The sequence below is a fragment of the Schistocerca piceifrons genome, chromosome X (assembly GCF_021461385.2).
Source record: "Schistocerca piceifrons isolate TAMUIC-IGC-003096 chromosome X, iqSchPice1.1, whole genome shotgun sequence".
Taxonomy (NCBI): Eukaryota; Metazoa; Arthropoda; class Insecta; order Orthoptera; family Acrididae; genus Schistocerca; species Schistocerca piceifrons.
The window spans coordinates 54,615,558-54,635,536 of NC_060149.1; the positions used below are offsets into that span (position 1 = coordinate 54,615,558).

At 43.3% G+C, this 19,979-nt stretch overlaps 1 protein-coding gene and 1 non-coding gene across 2 annotated transcripts in view; one reads left to right on the forward strand and one right to left on the reverse strand.

Moving 5' to 3' along the window:
* The window catches only part of LOC124722173, a 294,914-nt gene that overhangs the window by 208,608 nt on the left and 66,327 nt on the right, over positions 1-19,979 (reverse strand). The gene's annotated exons all lie outside the window — the stretch shown is intronic.
* Positions 18,676-18,748, forward strand: Trnaa-cgc. Its single transcript has one exon. It is a non-coding gene; the product is annotated as a tRNA-Ala (tRNA).

The following is a 19,979-nucleotide window of genomic DNA, read 5'->3' on the forward strand; positions in this document are numbered from 1 at the left end:
CGAAGGCATGATAATCGCAAGGGGAGAGATCAAGGCTATAGGGCGGATGCTCAAGTATACCCATCTGAGCTGCCGTAACTTCTGCATTGCGAGATTTGCGGTATGGGGACTTGCGTCTTGTGTCGAATCGTCACTAACACGGAACGTGGCGTACCATTCTATAGTGGTGGTTTTCGGCAGACACATTCTTCATTCCCCGATGGATGTCTACCGGTTTGCTCCTTTGGCATCCAAGAAAAGAATAACAGCATGATGGTCCCGTTTGGACACATTTAGTAATATCGTCGCCATAGATTTATCTCACGAGCGTCGAAAAGACACAAATGCTAGTCTTATCATTTGCCTAAATGTCAGTACTATATCCACGCGTCACAGTCGCGTTACTTTAAGTATAAGCTACTGCAACGGCCTCAAACGGAAAATTTTTGATCACCCCTTACAATTTTCTTAGGCACTCTTCAGAGATCTGCAACCGATTTCAAAAGTTGCTGTTATGAAGCTGTTGATAGAGCGAAAGGTGGTGAACATACTCGTAAATGCACTGGAATGTAATATTCACAGAACAGTCCTTTAGCTGATCCCAATCGCACACTGAAGATGCCTCGTAGAGACACTAGGGTTATGTTAACACTGCTAAAATCTTCGTTATATGTGTCTCAGCAGTTGTTGGTCTTATTGTTCGCATAGTTTATTCTTGAGACCCTCAGCTTCTTTAAAAATTTTCATAAAGCTTGCAAAGACAAATCGCAAGATCTTGGCACCACTAAAATACGTTACAGCATACAAACGCACCACTGTTTAAAATCTTTGGCATCATTCGCCATATACAGTAGGGCCGGCGTTTCTGGGAAATCTCATCTTGAGGGTGGAAATGTGGTTTGTAGTGCTGTTATCTCGTTACTTACTGTTTTACCAAGTTCCACACATGTTGTGTCGTTGAAATCCTATTCAAAGGTTCTTTCTAATGCTACAAAATATTTTACATTTCCATTAAAAAACCTCTGTGTTATAATTCGGCAGTTACAAATGTTGTAAATTACTGGAGTACGTCAGAAAATTCGCCGTATTGGATGCTGTAATTTAGCGTAACTGCACAAAAGAATGTGATCTGTATATGTATTTGGGGCGGTCTGTCTTAGTTTCCTCATCCTGTAGCCAAACATATTCCAAAAATGGACGTGCCTACGAATGTACTTACATATCTTCCAAATCTCCTCCTAAACCACTACACCGATTTCAACTAAGCTTCGTACACATATCACCTACTGTCTGGAAAGAATCTCTGCGGTATAAGAACCACCTCCGTATCAAAGGGGTGGGATGGGGATGAAAAAGAAGTGTAGCCCGTTACACGCGAACACCCCCAGACTTTATTCATCCAATGTTTGAGAATGAGAGAACTTCGTGATTTGCAAAAAACTTAACACATAATTTGAAACCTTAGCGAAACTTTTTCTCGCTAACAACCAACACAAAATAATGAAAGGAAAAAAAAACGCTTACTACATTTTCGCTGTTAAGGTACAGAACTGGCGAAACAGGCGTGACGTTTTATTTTATTGTTTCTTTACTACTAAGTGTATTCACGAAAACTTTTTCAGACAGTATTTACATATACTATTGAATGTACCTGCAAATTTATATAATTGTAAATACATAGTTCATGCGATATGACGTTGTAAACACTAAGATACGTGAAAACTGCCTCCGCCTGCGTGACGTCTAAATTTATTATTAGTTTGCTATTTACTCTATTCGGAACACATTTCGCACATAGTATCCATATATGCCTATATATTCACCTACAAAATTATATCACTGTAACATACATATTTAAGGAGATATGACGTGATAAACATTCAGCTGCGTGGAAACGAAACTGTAGGGCGAAATTCCCTAGCGATACAGGTGAAATATGAGTACAAATATGTCCAAAATGCATTAAATATATGTGAAATAATATGACATGTGCGTATTCTGGAAAAGCAGTGGACGAAGAACTCGTTCTAATCCCCTGGGCAGATTTCAATCAGACTTGGTACACATATTACTTACTCCCACATCTGGAATGAACTGTAGGAGTAAGAACCAACAGCTTCCTATTGGGGTGGGGGTGATAAACGTGGAGAAAGAAACTAGAGGAAGAGATGGACAGATTGAGAAGGGGAAGGAAGACATGGACACAGATATGGTGGGGGGGGGGGTGGAAAGAGAGAGGTGGAGGGGGATATGGACAGAGAAAGGGAAGAGGACGTGATGGACACACAGAGGGGGAGGAGTAGATGGACAGAGTGAGAACGAGTAGGACATGGTTTGTGAGATGAGGGAGGAGGGGATAGAGGAGGCAAGAAAAGATGGACTCAGAGTGGGGATGAGGAGGTGGACAGAGGGGGAAGGAACAGATCGACAGATGGAGGAGGGGCAGATGAACAGAGAGAATAAGGAGGAAGAGATGGACAAAGAGAGGAGGGAATAACATCTGGACTGAGAGAGGGGCAGAACGAGATGAAAAGAGAGAGGAGGGTGGTGGAAGTGGGCAGGGAGAGGGAGGAGAAGGGAGATGGAAGAGCTGCACTAATAGAAATGGAAGAAATACATACCCGCGCAATGCTGGGTGCTCACCTAGTAATGAATACAGTAAATAAACAGCACACCCTGTGCATTTCACAGCTGCTGTTGAAATGTGCAGCTGGCAGACAGTTATTTCTGGCACTCCTGCAGGACGACCAAACTGTAGCTCTCCCGATAAAGGTTTCCAGCTTTTCGTGAGAACGTAAAATAGCAAAGAGGTTGTTACAAAAATATCCGAAACCAGCCCACACACGAGAAAACTCTGCTCAAGTGAAACATTGCCTCCAGGAACACCAACAAATTCGCAACGCCTATTAAATGTGAATTAAGAAATCTACATTTACATCAAAATTCTTCAAACCACAAGGAAGTCCATGGCAGAGAGTATTTCCCTTTATAGCATGTATTAGGTTTTATTCCCTGTCCACACCCACATGGAGGATGAAGAATGGCTGCTTAAATGCGGGCCGGCCGGAGTGGCCGTGCGGTTCTAGGCGCTACAGTCTGGAACCGCGAGACCGCTACGGTCGCAGGTTCGAATCCTGCCTCGAACATGGATGTGTTTGATGTCCTTAGGTTGCTTAGGTTTAAGTAGTTCTAAGTTCTAGGGGACTGATGACCTCAGAAGTTGAGTCCCATAGTGCTCAGAGCAATTTGAACCTTAAATGCGGGCTACACACTAGGTGGCAAAAGACATGTGTTAACGGTATGCACATATACAGATGACGGTACTATCACGTACACAAGGTATAAACGGACAGTGCCTTGGAGGTGCCGTCATTTGTACTCAGGTGATTCATGTGAAAAGTTTTCCGACGTGGTTTTGGCGGCATGATCGAAACTCTGAACGTGGAATGGTAGTTGAAGCTAGGTGCGTGGGACATTCCATTTCTGAAATCGTTAGGGAATTCAAATTTCCGAGATCCACAGTGTCAAGAGTGCCTCGAGAATACCGAATTTCGGGGATTATCTCTCACCACGGACAAAGCAGTGGCCGATGGCCTTCACTTAACGATCGAGAGCAGCGACGTTTGTGTAGAATTGTCGTTTCTAACAGAGAAGCAACACAGAGTGAAATAACCGCAGAAATCAATGTGGGACGTACGGCGAAAGTATCCGTTGCGACAGACCGGCTGAATCTGGCGTTAATTGGCTATGGAAGCAGACGACCGACGCGAGTGCCTTCGCTAACAGCATGACATTGCCTGCAGCGCAATTCCTGGACTCGTAACCATTCCGGTTGGTCCAAGACGACTGGAAAACCGTGGCCTGGTCAGATGACTCCCTATTTCAGTCGGTAAGAGATGGTGGTAGGATTCGAGTGTGGCGCAGACCCCACGCATTTATGGAGCCAAGCTGTCATTAAGGCACCGTGCAAGCTGGTGGTGGCTCTATAATGATATGGGCTGTGTTTACTAGAAATTGACTGGGTCATCTGGTCCAACTGAACCCCTCATTGACTGGAAGTGGTTATGTTCGTCTACTTGAGGGCTGTTTGTAGCCGGTTATGGACTTCATGTTCCCAAACAACGATGGAATTATCGTCGGGCCACAGTTGTTCGCGATTGGTTTGAAGTACATTCTGGACAATTCGAGATAATCTCCTTATGTCCATCTTTATACAGTTGGTTGTGGGATCACGACTGTTCAGTACAGAACCTTTCAATCGCCTAAATTTCCAATTGTTATTTTATTGAGCAACCATCTTTTGCGATCTATTATGCCATCTTCAAGCTCCCTGACCAACGTGCAGGAAGACTCACACCTCTGGTCCAGTCGAAATAAAATGGTTCAAATGGTTCTGAGCACTATGGGACTTAACTGCTGTGGTCAGCAGTCCCCTAGAACTTAGAACTACTTAAACCTAACTAACCGAAGGACATCACACACATCCATGCCCGAGGCAGGATTCGAACCTGCGACCGTAGTGGTCGCGCGGTTCCAGACTGCAGCGCCTAGAACCCAGTCGAAATAGGGGCCAGCATGCAATGACTCGTATCCATAGATTTTTGACATAGCGTTACACTTGCTGACTGTTGATTCGAGCGAACGATATGGCTACCCAGATCTCCCGACATAACATTTATTGGACGTAATCGAGAGGTCAGTTCGAGCAGAAAATCCTGCACTGGCAATAATTTCGCAATTATGGACGGCCACAGAGGCAGCATGGCTCAATATTCCTGCAGGGGACTTCCAACGACTTGTTGAGTCCATGGCACATTCAGTGGTTGCAGTACGCCGAGCCGAAGGAGGGACGATGCGATGTTAGGACGTATCCCATGACTTTTGTCACATCAGTGTAATCAGCTTTATTTTGTCATCGCGCTACCAACGGAGCGATACGCAGGACGCTCTAGTATATTTTTCATTCTTCACTTTACACTGGTTCGTGAACCTTTTAAGGTAGGCTTTCGTGGGATAATTGATGTCTATCTCCGTGTGATATTTCTAGTTCTTTATTCTCCCGACATTCTTTTAAAAAGTCAAACAAACTAGGGACGCTCTACCGTTCTTAGTGTAAGTTCAATAACTCTTGTTAACCTTACTTAGTATGGGTCTCACACACTTGAGAAGTATTCTAGGATGTTTCTCACGAGTATGTTATATGCTGTCTCTTTCGTAGCTTGACTACATTTTACCAGCGTCCTATCAGTGAATCAAAATCTGCCATCTGTTTTACCTATGACTGATCTTATGTGAGTATTCCATTTGATATCCTTACAAACTGTTACACCCTGGTATTAACACGAGTTGACTGGTTTTAATCGTATCTCGTTAAGATTGCAGACATCGCGTCCTTTTCTTGTTGTGAAGTGCACAATTTTATATTTCTGAACATTTAAACATTGTCGCGATAGAAAAATATTAAAAAGATGCTGTTTGTTTTACATGAATTGAAACTACCCGTTCAACACGCCCGTGTTCAGTTCTGCCCATGTTTTCCAGTTGACGTCGAATCAGAACATTTGGAGCCTCAGGTGAGTTTTGGTTCAGTCCGTTCAAGCATATGAACCCACAGAGAAAGCGCCATCACGCATCACAAAAACCTCATCAGTATAATGAAAAGCTGTTGCATCCTCTTAAGACTGATGTTTGGACCCAACATTCGGTGCAGTTTTAGTACGGCCACCCTGGGATTCTGAAAACCTTGTTTTTCCCTTACCGCAAGAAAAACTGGTTATATGCGGTTAAATCTAAGGAGTGACGAGTCAAAAAATCAACGCCCAGTAAACTTCGACGTCATTAGAGGTAGAACACTACCTCATTTGGAGAAGGTCGAGAAATGAGTCATCTGTGGCCTATTGAAAGAAACATTCTAAAATTGGGACGAATAGATATCGGCAAAACATAAATGGAAGTGGCAAGAAGATTATAACTGTAGTAGCTAACGAGTGTAACGCACACCAATGAGTCATTCATCGTATTATATGAGATACTGGAACACAAAACCCAACAGAGTATTTCAGAAAAGACTGTTGAAATAAAGAAGTCAGCACCGGTCACGTGTCCATGGGTTGACAACACTATTTAACGTACACAACAGAGAGTGAAACTGCTTATTAAAAAACTCCCAAAATCAGTTTTTACGTTTCTGGAGTCTTGAAATGTCTGCTTGTTTTATTATGAAAATGAAGCATATGGTTTGGCATGCTGAGTCAGTGAAGAGGTGTCTCGAGTAGCTGTCGGTTGTGGTGCAGGTCTCACCAGACGATGCTCTCTGTACCTTTGACGGCTGATGGCGGGTCCCTGCAGAAACGTCGTTTGGATTGAATCCAGTTAATTCGATCTGTTAATCGTGGCCGCCATAAAGGGGGTTTTGGAGGACATTTGTGCTCCTTCATAGTGATCATGAACCCTTCATAGTATAGGGTATTGTAACATGAGGTGCACCATTAGAGGGAAATTACTTTCTGAGCTTTCTCGACTGGTTACTCTGGAGAATTCGACTGGGCATGGTTTAGTCTGGTCAATAGTTATTCATTGTTTAAGTTTCCAGGAGACTTCTGCTCTGGCCAAAATTCGCCTCTAGTAAATGATACTCTGGATTTGGTATCTGGTTTTGGTATCTATGGAAACGGCAATTGTCCGAGGTCGATAACGCACGCTAGGCGGTTTAAGTTCAAGCAGTTTAGGAAATTTTCATCACCAATAAAAAAGAAAAAGAATTAGGGTTGTTGACTGGGAGACTCCGAGGAGTAAATTCAGTCACTTGATTGGATAGGGGTTACACAATTACACTTTTCCTTGCATTGTTTGGGAGTTGTGTCTTAAGCGCATCTGTTAGGTATAGGTCACTTAAATTACAAGATCCAAAGTTCGGTCCTAAGCGTCATGCGGTGTCGATCGACCGCCGTGTCTTCCTCTGCCTATGATATCATCTGATGCTTTATGGAGGTGTGTGATTTCAGCAGACCCCTATCCCAGCCATTGATAGCTTTCTGAGCCTCGGAGTCACCACTTCTCATTCAAGTAACACGAGGCTGAGTGTACCCCGTTCCGGACCTGACAACGGTATGCACCTGGTTGGACTGGGAGTTTCTCAGCATGGCAGCCATGCATACAGACCGCTTAGTTACGTAGGCGGAGAGGTGTAGTGTCATCTTTTGTATAGTGATGGGAGACCCCACAAGGCCCATTCCCTTCGAACAACAGCAAGCCCGTCTGCCATGGACAGATCGCCATCAGCAGTGTCACGTTTCTTCACACCACGACATACTGCAACGAGTTTTGGAATATAATGGCTCTGAGCACTATGCGACTCAACTTCTGAGGTCACCAGTCGCCTAGAACTTAGAACTAATTAAGCCTAACTAACCTAAGGACATCACACACATCCATGCCCGAGGCAGGATTCGAACCTGCGACCGTAGCAGTCGCTCGATTCCAGACTGTAGCGCCCAGAACCGCACGGCCACTCCGGCCGGCAGTTTTGGAATATAATTCAGGACATAGGTGCAAAGTTTAGTGTTCAGCAGTCTTGCGCTACCATCTCTCCTCCTCATGCCGGGCAAATAATGGCGGTGATAATTTCTACCGCAACTGCATTTCGACCCGGCTAACTTAGAGTGAAGCATCATTGCACAAGCGTGCGTTAGCGATCTCGGGATACCGTCATCAGTGTTTGGTCGGTTGAGGAGGAACAGGCGGTGGTTCACTGTTTCTGACAACTAAAGTACGCACAAATTTCCTGTGTTAAACAGTAAACCTCTCCACAGCGTGTTATTTTAGAAAAACATTACGCGCCTAAAAAGAGCGTGATTTGCGCATCAGATCTGGATGTTAAGTTTGGCGGTCCTTTCGTACTTTCCAAGATTAAGAGCAACATATTGGCATTGGGTTTCATCCCCTCCCTTTTTGTCTAATCGTCATTCATAAAACAGACACGATACTGTAATCGGTGCTCGCTCTTCAGATTAACATGGATTTTGACATACACACTTTGTCAAGGGAAACTGCCAAAGTGTGCCAAGAAAGATAATTTTACGAGGATTTCTGCACAGATACTTCGTCCACTTCTAGGTTACACGGCGAGATGAGACAGAGGGCACCCAAACCAGAGTACATACATCGATAAAGAAGAAGAACGAGAACGAACAGGAGGATGGAAAGGAATGGGAGAATGAAGAGGAGGGAGATAGCAGGAGTATAAAGATGAAGGCTAAATAATACGTTACACTCAACGACGTGTGAAGGCTAACGTTCTAATAAAAGTATTTGTCTCTGCAAAAGATTTGATGAAGGGTGAGACTGGTTGTTTTCTGAACCACTGGTGCCTCGTTTCGTTTGTAATTACTATTGAGTGTCCGTAATTAAATTTATATAAAGTTTGAAATTATTCGCAAACAAACAAAATGAAAATGCCGGCAGCGACTGGGAGCAGTGTATGCCCGTTGTGAGAAAAATACGTTATTATTTTCAGATGAAAAGATGTCCATTTATTTATTGGCGCATTCGGAAACGGAAAAAGAGGGCATGTGTGTCTTTCTGCCGGCGGACACTAACGCTGAAACAAAAATAAAATGTTTGTCCTTTTCATCATTTTTCACTTTTTATCTAGCAAGTATCTGATAAGGGAGTCATGTTGGGCAAATCCTATAACCTCAGATTACGTACATACATTCAGATGTGTTTTCGTAATGACTTCGCACGGTTTTCTTATTTTGTCAGCTCTACATTTTCCTCAAGCAAATTTTTACCAGAAGATGTGATGGTGATTCAATACTACATTATTTTCTTATTGTTACTGTCGTGTTCCTATCCATCTTTGAAAACTGTAAATGTAATGAACAACTTCTCCGAGGAATGCTATATGTTACTTCATATTCAAAATGGAATTTAACTTTCGATAATAAGCTCTAGTGCTTTACCGAGATAGTATCATAAATGTGTTACTTGTAGTCTGACGAAACCGTCTTATAGACTCCAAATGAAAATGCTTTTCATGAGATAAATCACTGGCAGTAGGAAATCATGCGAGGTCCTAATGAATGCCATAGTGAAATTGTGAATAGTTTCCAACGAAGGTCTCACGATAGGAAAGGCTAGTGCGATATTTCTTTTCTGCAACGAGATCATGAGTTATGACTTGCTTAATCGTTAAGAATGAGGAACAACGATAATAACTTAGTACTGTGAAATTTTCCGTTTTCATAAAAAAAAGTTCGAACGGACGATCACCTATGTTGTGGCAAAGTATACACGAAAGAACAAAGGTTTTATTCCACGGCCACATGAGGGTTAGCAAGAGCTCTAAAGATGCGGCCACGAAGTTGGCGGCACGTTCCCATCTGTGTGTCGCACACAAAGTGCTTCGCTTTTCCGGTCGGGAGGAGTCGGGGGAATGGGAAGACGAAGATATTGGACATCTCCTTCCAGTCACGATGTATCCCTGCAGTCCAATGTGCCGGAACTCATTTGCAGAGAAACTTGCTAAACAAAGCGTGTAGAAACACTTGCCTAGTTTAATGACCTGCTGCGTTGTCTGTTCGAGTGGAGTGGTTGCAAAACTTAGAGTATTACGGGTTCCTCCCAGTGATGTCTCCGAACTGCTCAAAGCAGGTTTCGAATGGACTACACGATTTAGAACGGACTACACGGCTCTGTTACGTATAGTAACAACGGACATAGCTATTGTAATAGTCGATTAATGTTTAAAGAACACAAACTAAGAAAAAAATTGTATGTACGATCTTTGTAATCGATGTGTCTGTGGGTAGTTGCTTGTGTTTGCCCGTTATCTTTGGAGATGAAATTTTGTATGAAACGTTTACGCTTTAAATCCGTTTGTTGCATTAAAATATTATCAGGGCGTTGTATATCTATCGAGAGCACACGAGAATTAGCGAAAATAATCCATCTACATTCTTCAGTCACTTAAAGAACGATAACCACAACGTAGTACGAATGGAGATGGCAATGAAAATTTTACACTTATTACCTAAAGGATTAGAACGAACGTACTTGAACAGATAGAAACTTACATACACACAATACAACGCTCTGACGACATTTTAACTGTACAAAGGTATTTATACATAAACATTTCATACAGAATTCAAAACCAAAGATAATTGATTGCCACAGACAACTACCCACAGACATATCGACTACAAAGATAACACATACAGTCTGAAATGATAACATCAACACACCACAGCAATGTCCGCCCCCGGTAGCTGAGTGGTCAGCGTGGCAGACTGTCAATCCTAAGGGCCCGGGTTAGATTACCGGCTGGGTCGGAGATTTTCTCCGCCCAGGGACTGGGTGTTGTGTTGTCCTAATCATCATTTCATCCCCGTCGACGCGCAGGTCGCCGAAGTGGCGTCAAATCGAAAGACCTGCACCAGGCGAACGGTCTACCCGACGGGAGGCCCTAGCCACACGACATTTCATTTCACCATAGCAATTTCAAAACATGTAGCACCTTTGTAAAATCAGTCAAATCTGATGAAAAATGTCAAATTATAAAAATTACAAGAGAGAACCGTTAATAACAGGAGCAAACAACAAAACCGCTTGTAGCATAAGAGTCCTAAACTTACATCACGTTGTAATACAATACACTACTGAGTGATAGCTACCACTAATGATATATAGGAACGTAAGTGTCAAATCTTGAAATTACTAACCAAAATTTTAATAACATAAAAATGTTATCTAACTCCCGCAGATGCCAATCTAGCCGAAATGGATTCATCACAATAAATGCATCATTGAATTACTATAGCAGCAATCAGGATTTTTTACATAATGCCTCTGAGAGATATCTTCTATGCTGCGGGCCCATTGGATTGTAAAGTACTAGAAATATTTCGCGTCTTATTAAAGCCCATGAGAAATTCTTATAAGGATTTATAAAGAGTATAACCATACTGATTCCTACGGCTATGCAAATTCGTACCTCTGTAAGGAGCAGCCGATAAAATGCTGAAATCGTCAAATAAGCTCTAAATCATCTTAATATGTACGTATACATGTTAAATCAGAACACCGACGACAAAATTTCGAAGGTTGCTCAGGAATATTTTCTGAGTATTTTGATGTGATGGATCTGTGGTCTCCAGGGGTTCGTTCCAGAAAATCTTGTAACTATCGTCCCACCTCCACGAACTACGGGCATGGTTCCGATGTGGTGGCTTGCATACCTAAACAATACAGATAGCCGTTCCGTAAGTGCAACCACACCGAAGAGGTTATTTCGGACGGCCCATACTAAGAGTGCAGCCGTTTAAGTAATTTAAGAGACACACTATAGATTACTGACGATCTGTTCTTTTAAAACTGGCATACATGGCCTAGCTACGTTGGTATTGCGAACGGCTGAAAGCAAGAGGAAACGACAGCTCTTACTTTTCCCAGGGCATGCAGCGCTACAGAATGGTCTGACGATGGCATCCTCCAGAGAATTTAGAAAGAGATATGGATTCCTTTAAGTTAGATACTGTGGGAATCAACAAAATGCAATGACAGAACAACAGTACTTCCGCTCAGGTGAGTACAAAGGTATCAATAAAAAACCAAATGGGGGTAATTAAAAAGCAAGTCTAATAATGATCAAGAAAATAGAAACGCAGGTAAGCTAGAGAGCAGAACAGTGAACGCACTATCGTAACAAAGGGTAGGTACAAAGCAACACTCACCACAGTAGGAAAAATTTATATGTTTACAAGCCCAGCAGATGAAGACACTCAAAGAATCTGTGGTGAGATAAAATAAATTATTCAGATTGTTAAGGGAGAAGCAAAATTAATTTTTGACAGGAATTTGATGATAGGAAAAGGGAGACGAGGAAAAATAGTGGGAAAACGTGGACTAGGGTGAAAGGAATGAAAAGGGAAGCCGCCTGATCCAGTTCGGCATAGTGCAGAGTTCAGTCATTCTTAACCATGTTAAGAACCGTTAAATTCTAAGGGGGATGAAGATTTTGACTAAAAGTTATTGGTAATAAACTATAAATTAAAACTGAAGAATCTGCAGAACCATTGGACATTAGGGAGATGGAACGTGGGTAAAATGACAGATCCAGAAGTTATCGAAGTTTCAGAAGGAACATTAGGCAATGACTAACTGCAACAGAGGAAATAAATATAGAGGAAGAATGGGTAATTTTGAGAGATGAACTAGTTAAGTCAATAGAGGACCTAATCAGCAAAAAGACAATGACCCTTTGTTCACACAAGAGATACTGAATTGGTGATGGCATAAATTCAAGGCTGTAGAAACACGTATGACTACAGGAAAGAGACTTCGCCAATATTACAATTAAATAAACGTTCGGACAAAAGTGAAGCACCTGTATAAATATTAAGAGCTCAGATGGCAGTCTAATATCAAGGAAAGACCGAGAGGCTGCAGATGCACGGAACATATAGAAGGGCTATGCAAGGTAACGAATACAATATTATAGAAACGGAAGAGGCAGTAGAAGCAGATGAGATGGCAGTTATGACGCTGCAAGAAACACTTGACAGAGTACTCAAAAGACCTAAGTGGAAACAAGGCCCCAGGGGTAGATGAGATTCTTTCAAAATTATTGAGATCCTTATAAGAGCCAGCCACGATAAAGCTATTCCACCTGCCGTGCAAGTATTTGAGACAGGCAAACTGCCCTCACGCTTCAAGAAGAATGTAATAACTCCCAACTTCAGAGAAGGAATCTGAAGACAGGTGCGAATATTAACGAACCATTAGTTTACTAAATCATAGTTGCTACATACTGACTCGACATATTTACAGAAGAGTGGAAAAACTGATGGAAGTCGACCTCGGGGAAGATCAGTTTGGTTTCCGGAGAACTGTTGGAACGCGCGAGACATTACTGCCCCTACGACTTATCTTCGAATTAAAGAAAGGCAAACGTACATTTAAAACACTACATCTACATCTGCATCTACATCTACATCTACGCCCATATTCCCCAAACAACACCGTGGTGTGTGGCGGAGTGTACTCTGCGTACCAGTGTCACTTCATTCTTTCCTCTCCCGGTCGCGAATAATTCGAGGGAGGAAATCGTCGGTAAGCCTCCGTTCAGGCTCCAATCTCTTTACATTTATCTTCCTGGTCTTTTCGAGAGATATACATAGGAAGATGCAATATTTTTGTTGATTCTTGTAGGAAAGTACGCTCTCGGAACTTCAGTATACCACTCCGTGATGCAGAACGCCTCTCTTACAGCGTATGCCACTAGAGTTGGTTGATCATCTCTGTGACGCTTTTGTGATTACTAAACGAACTTACAACGAAACGCGCTACTCTTCTTTCGATCTTCTCTATCTCCTCTGTCAATCCTGTCTGGCACGGATCCCATACAGTCGAGCAATGCTGAAGTACTGGTCGAACAAGAGTTTTGGAAGTTACCTCCTTTTTTGATGGCCTACAGTGCCTGAGGATTCTCCCAATGAATCTCAGTCTGGCATCAACTTTTCCTGCGATTAGTGTTATGCAGTCGTTCCACTTTAAATCGCTCCGTACCCATATTCAAAGATATATTTTATGGAAGTAACTAGAAAATTGGAGAAAGCTTTTGACAATTTGACTTGAATAAACTCTTTGAAATTCTTAAGCAGCACAGATAAAACACAGGTAACGAAAAGTTATCTGTAATTTGTGCAGAAATTAGTGTGAGGGTCTAAGAGTCGAAGGACATGAAAGGAAAGCAAAATATAGTTGAGAAGGGAGTGAGATAAGGTCGTAACCCATCCTAGTGTTATTCAGTCTGCACACTGAGCAACTTGAAAGGGAACAAAGGAGATATTTTGAAATGGAATTAAAAAAGAAGGAATAAAAGTTTTAAGGTTAGCTGATGATACTGTAATACTGTCAGAGACGGTAAAGATCTTAGAAGAGCAGTTGAACGGAATAGATAGTGTCCTCAAACGACATTATATGATAAACACAACCAAAAGGAAAATAAAGGTAACGGAACGTAGACTAATGAAATCGGGCGATGCTGAAGGCATTGGATTAGGAAACGAGGCACTAATAGTAGAACATCTGTTTTCCTATTTGGCCCTAAAAATACCTGTTGGTCCAAGTAGAGAGGATATGAAATGCAGAATGGCAACAGCAACAATCAAATTTCTGAAAAAGATAAATTCGTTAATATAAAATATAAATTTGCATACATGTAATATGTTCGCAGTTGTGAATATGGGCAATCTCCAAGTGTAGAATGGAATGACGACATTGAAAATTCGTGCGTTAACAGTGATACACAGTAGTATGGATAGGATTACTGATGAACAGTTGTCGATATGCATGTCATGTATGCGTGTCCGAAGGAACCGAGATCCGAACCAGGGACTCGAATCCGGATTTCCCACTTGTCGTCAGCGGTAGCCTTAACTATTTCGGCTGTCCGTGCACACTTCACAGTCAGGCCCAAACTTTCATATGTCGTCGTCCATGTGCCATTAACTGCACTCATACACTTACTGTAATCTCTTACAGGAGAGTAATTTGATCGAGAATCGCTAGCCTGGTTTCAGCGGATAAATTCGATATTGCAGTGCCTGTGTTTGTAAGAAGTGTTCCTTCGGACATGCATACATGACGTCCTTATCGGTTACTGTTCGTCAGTAAACTTGTCCATACTGCAATGAATCCCTATTAAAGCACAACTAACACTGCCTGGGAAACAGACCTGAGACACAAGCGAGCAGCTCAGAGCGCAAGCTTGAGGGTGAGGAGTAGAGTGGGCATTACTATTGTCAGAAGCCAGTATCGTGAGTGGATGGAAAAGATTCGTTTGAACGAACGCGCTTTCGAATGCGTAGGGCTGCTATATAATCGATACGTTATTGCATAACCTTTGTTGTGCAGAATCAAGGGGCAAAGTTGAGGCGGATCTGCACCGCGGCGACTACATCTGTTATGAAATTCATTAAATGTATTCGCATTTGCGAATATGGCCAACCATAGCTGTATAATGGAATGACGTCAAAGACCGGACCGGTACTCGAACGTGGATTATCCGTTTATCGCGAGCAGCCTCCTTACCATTAGGCTATCCGAGCACAACTCGCTGCCAGGCCCAAACTTCCACATGTCATCAATCATGCGTCTACAATCTGCACTCGTACATTCATTATGTATATTCCCCTGCCTCGTGATGACTGGGTGTTGTGTGATGTCCTTAGGTTAGTTAGGTTTAAGTAGTTCTAAGTTCTAGGGGACTGATGACCATAGATGTTAAGTCCCATAGTGGTCAGAGCCATTTGAACCATTTGTATATTCCCGACGCACAGGGGAAATATTTTAATTGAAATGCATTTTTCCGAGCAAGCGACTTTCAATTAAAACATCTCCCCTGTACTGGTAAGGGAATATACATATGAATGCACGAGTGCAAGTTGTCACATGGCTGACAACTTATGGAAGTTCGGGTCTGACCGTTCAAATGGTTCAAGTGGCTCTGAGCACTATGGGACTTAACTTCTGAGGTCATCAGTTCCCTAGAACTTAGAACTACTTAAACCTAACTAACCTAAGAACATCACACACATCCATGCCCGAGGCAGGATTCGAACCTGCGACCGTAGCGGTCGCGCAGTTCCAGACTGTAGCGCCTAGAACCGCTCGGCCACTCTGGCCGGTGATCTGACCGTCAGTCGTATTCGGATAGCCTAACGGTAAGGCGACCACTCGCGTTAAACAGGAAATACCGTTTCGAGTCCCAGCGCAGCACAAAGTTTCATTGTTGTCATTGCAATGTACAGTTTGTAGCTGTCAATATTCGCATATGGGCATTCATTTCCCGCTACATCACCTGTTGTGGTAGGAGGCGACAGAAGGGTAATATAGTCTGCTACTGTGCGCATGAACTAGAAGTTTGAATCTGCGAGGCGACTAGCCCCTCGTCATAGGAGTGGGCATAGCCATATGTATGAGTTTATTGGACTGTATATCAACAGGAAAGATTCTTTCCATTGGCGACCTTCGATTTACTTCTGAAAGTAGCTACAGAAGTCTTTTGATTTGGGGAGAGACTAGAATCCGTTATTCTGCTCCTATCATTCGTGAACGGAATGGTACAGATGAGGTTGGGTCTGTGGGGAGTGGTATGTAATTAGAAAATCACATAGACCTCCACGTGGAACCGTGCTCACGCAGATGATAAATTTACATGGGCCCCGTAAATAATTTCTTCTTTGCAAGTGGACAACGACCGACAATGCCGGGCTCGTCTCCTGAACATATATCTTCAACCGGAAACAGTCCAGTACATGGAGGAGATATCCTGTCTCCTGTCTTCAGTCTTGCATAACATGTTAGCAATGCTCTCAAAAGACTTTTAGCTTCTCGTATTCTTTCTTCCGAGTTCTCTGAAAATCGTAAAACAGCTCATTTTATTTAAAGGCGTCATACGCCATAATTCAAGCAGTCAAAGATTTTTGTATACCCTGTTTTGCAGTTCGTGGTAGTAACCTCACCCCTTCAAATGGTTCAAATGGCTCTGAGCACTATGGGACTCAGCTGCTGTGGTCATAAGTCCCATAGAACTGAGAACTACTTAAACCTAACTAACCTAAGGACATCACACACATCCATGCCCGAGGCAGGATTCGAACCTGCGACCGTAGCGGTCGTGCGGTTCCAGACTGTAGCGCCTTTACCGCTCGGCCACTCCGGCCGGCCCTCACTCCTTCCCCCACTAATTAGGTTTCTTCTGACTTAATAAACTGACTCATCAATTTTTGTAAATATTTTATATGTTCTATGTCGTAACATAAATACTGTGTGTGGAAGCGTATTTTCGTGCTTTATTTAGAACGTCCCCTGCGTATACCCTACGAATGCGCAGTGTGACCGTAACTTCCATTGTCAAAATCATACGGACAGTAAAGGATGCAAACGAACTTCTCCTTCTCCATACAATACCAGGCCTCACACAAGTCTGCACACCCGAGAGGAACTCACAAAACTTACTGGGCTGTTCTTCCTCATCCACCCTACAGCCCGGATCTCGCACTTTCCGACTTCATCTGTTTGGCCCAATGACGGAAGCACCCCGCAGGAAGCATTACGCGGATGATGGGGAGGTTATTGATGCAACAAGACGCTGGCTCCCACGTCGACTACTAGAACGGTACCAAGCGGGCAAACCGGCTCTTTCAGTTCAAAGCGGGGACAGAAGGTAAAGGGGAGATGATAGGTGCGAATCCACTGTGCTGTTACCTGACAATTTTAAGATTAGAAATCAATGATTCTAAATGGGTATTTCAGGTGGTATGATATCATAAATCAGGGTCCGCGTTTGCATATTACTTAGGTTTCATAAAAACAACTGCCTTCCGTATCGATATCGATGGCACTATCTTTAAAAGCAGAACTTCTTGACAGTGATGTGCCCACTTCACAGCTGATGACGTGGTGCCGAAGACAGAGCTTTATTCATTCCAGGCCTGAACATGCCGTAAGTGGTATTCAAGATGTAATGGCTAGAAATCACAATGAATGTACAGATATGGCTTCGCAGTACGAAGAAAATTATCGGAATAGGTGGAAACTTTCGAGAAACTGGATTATCCAGGCTACAGCGTTAAGTATTTATTCATACAGTAGAAGTTGGGGAGATGGTAGGGTGTGTGCTGGGGTATCTAGGTACACGTTGTTGGACTGGCGGTCCTGGAAGACATGATATTGAGGAGATGGCTTAGCCACAGACTAGAATGAAACATTCATTCTGCAGCGGGGGAATCTGCTGGCAGAGTAAGCAGGGGATATGTGAAGTCGGGAGTGAAACGGCCAGCTCAGCCGGTTGGAGCCTTGTCCCGGAATGGCACACAGGTTGGACGTTTCAACGCCTTGCCTGTTTCTGACATCTCTAAACTGAATGAAACATTGTTCTTCATTACGAAATTGCGTCTTTTAGTGTCAAGTGGATACGACATTATACGGTGAATCGCATTTAAGGGACAAGTGTAGCAGTCATCACTCTCTTTGTGATTTTATTTTATGAAAACCGATGTAGACGAGTACACAGACAGCTCTCTCTGCATATCAATAATATTTGGCATCCCGGCGCCAGAAACGGACAACAGTAAATTTAAATTCAGATGTACAGCCGGCCGCGGTGGCCGAGCGGTTCTACGCGCTTGAGTCCGGAACCGCGCTGCTGCTACGGTCGTAAGTTCGAATCCTGCCTCGGGCATGGATGTGTGTGATGTCCTTAGGTTAGTTAGGTTTAAGTAGTTCTAAGTCTAGGGGACTGATGACCTCAGATGTTAAGTTCCATAGTGCTCGGAGCCATTTGAACCATTTTTTCAGATGTACAACCATACAGTGGAAATCACTGTGGAGTGCATGCAGAGGTTACATCTAACTGCACTACATACAGGGCGAGTCCGTAATGTTGTAACGCCACGCGGGATTAGCCGAGGTGTAAGGCGCTGCACTCATGGACTGTGCGACTGGTCACGGCGGAGGTTCGAGTCCTCCCTCGGGCATGGGTGTGTGTGTGTTTGTCCTTAGGATAATTTAGGTTAAGTAGTGTGTAAGAATAGGGACTGATGACCTTAGCAGTTAAGTCCCATAAGAAAAAAAAATGTGTGTGAAATCCTATGGGGCTTAACTGCTGTCATCAGTCCCTAAGCACCGAGCGAGGTGGCGCAGTGGTTAGCACACTGGACTCGCATTCCGGAGGACGACGGTTCAATCCCGTCTCCGGCCATCCTGATTTAGGTTTTCCGTGATTTCCCTAAATCGCTTCAGGCAAATGCCGGGATGGTTCCTTTGAAAGGGCACGGCCGATTTCCTTCCCCATCCTTCCCTCACCCGAGCTTGCGCCCCGTCTCTAATGACCTCGTTGTCGACGGGACGTTAAACACTAATCTCCTCCTCCCCCCAGTCCCTAAGCTTACACACTACTTAACCTAAATTATCCTAAGGACAAACACGTACACCCATGCCCGAGGGAGGACTCGAACCTCCGCCGGGACCAGCCGCACAGTCCATGACTGCAGCGCCCGAGACCGCTCGGCTAATCCCGCGCTGCTCCCATAAGATCTCACACACATTTGAACATTTTTTTTTGAATGCTGTAACAAACTTTCAGGGATGATGGAGAAGAGTAAACGGATCAACTTGAGGTGAGTGACCCTGCTCCGGAAATTCGAGGGTTGGAAATTAAAAGCGAAAATCAATCGGAAATCGTTCCCATATCTTTGACACTGGAGTACATGTACCGGTACTGTTGTTGGTAAGATTGTAGGGTAGACAACTTCCAGAGGTGATAGTATCGACCAAAACAAGGGAAACGGTCCAATACATATGGGCCCTAAAATGCATACCTTAAGAGCTATCGGCTCCAGTTCAGTAAAACACAACAGTTATGCCTCGAAAATGGCAGTGTGTGCTCCTGTTGAAATGTCGACGGTTGTCGGTGACGTCACCTCGCTGCACTGCCGTAAATTACTCGAACGGTGTAGATGTGTTTCACAGTAGCGAAGATGAACAAGTGCTCATAGCTCTAAGTTATGCGTTTTAAAGCCCATATTTACGAGACTTTGTTTCTTGTTTTGGTGCATGCTATCATCTATATATGCAGCGTACCCTACAATGTTAGCAACAACAGCACCGATACAAGTATTCAACTGTCAGATATGTCAGAACGGTTTTCGCTTATAGCTTTCGACTCGGTCGTTTCCGGACCACGGTCCCTAAGCTCACACTGATAAATTCACTCTTCTGCATCGTCCCTGAAAGTTTGTAACATTGTCATGGAATGAACCTGTATTAGCGTTCCTCCTCTTTCTATTCGCATCTGAGGAGCTGCTTAAATGCGTCTGTGCGCCTTTTAATTACTCTAATCTTGTATTAGAGGTCCCTGCGGCAGCGATACGCTAGAACCGTAGTATCTTTCTAAATTCCTCTCCTAGTATTGGTTTTTGAAACATCGTAAG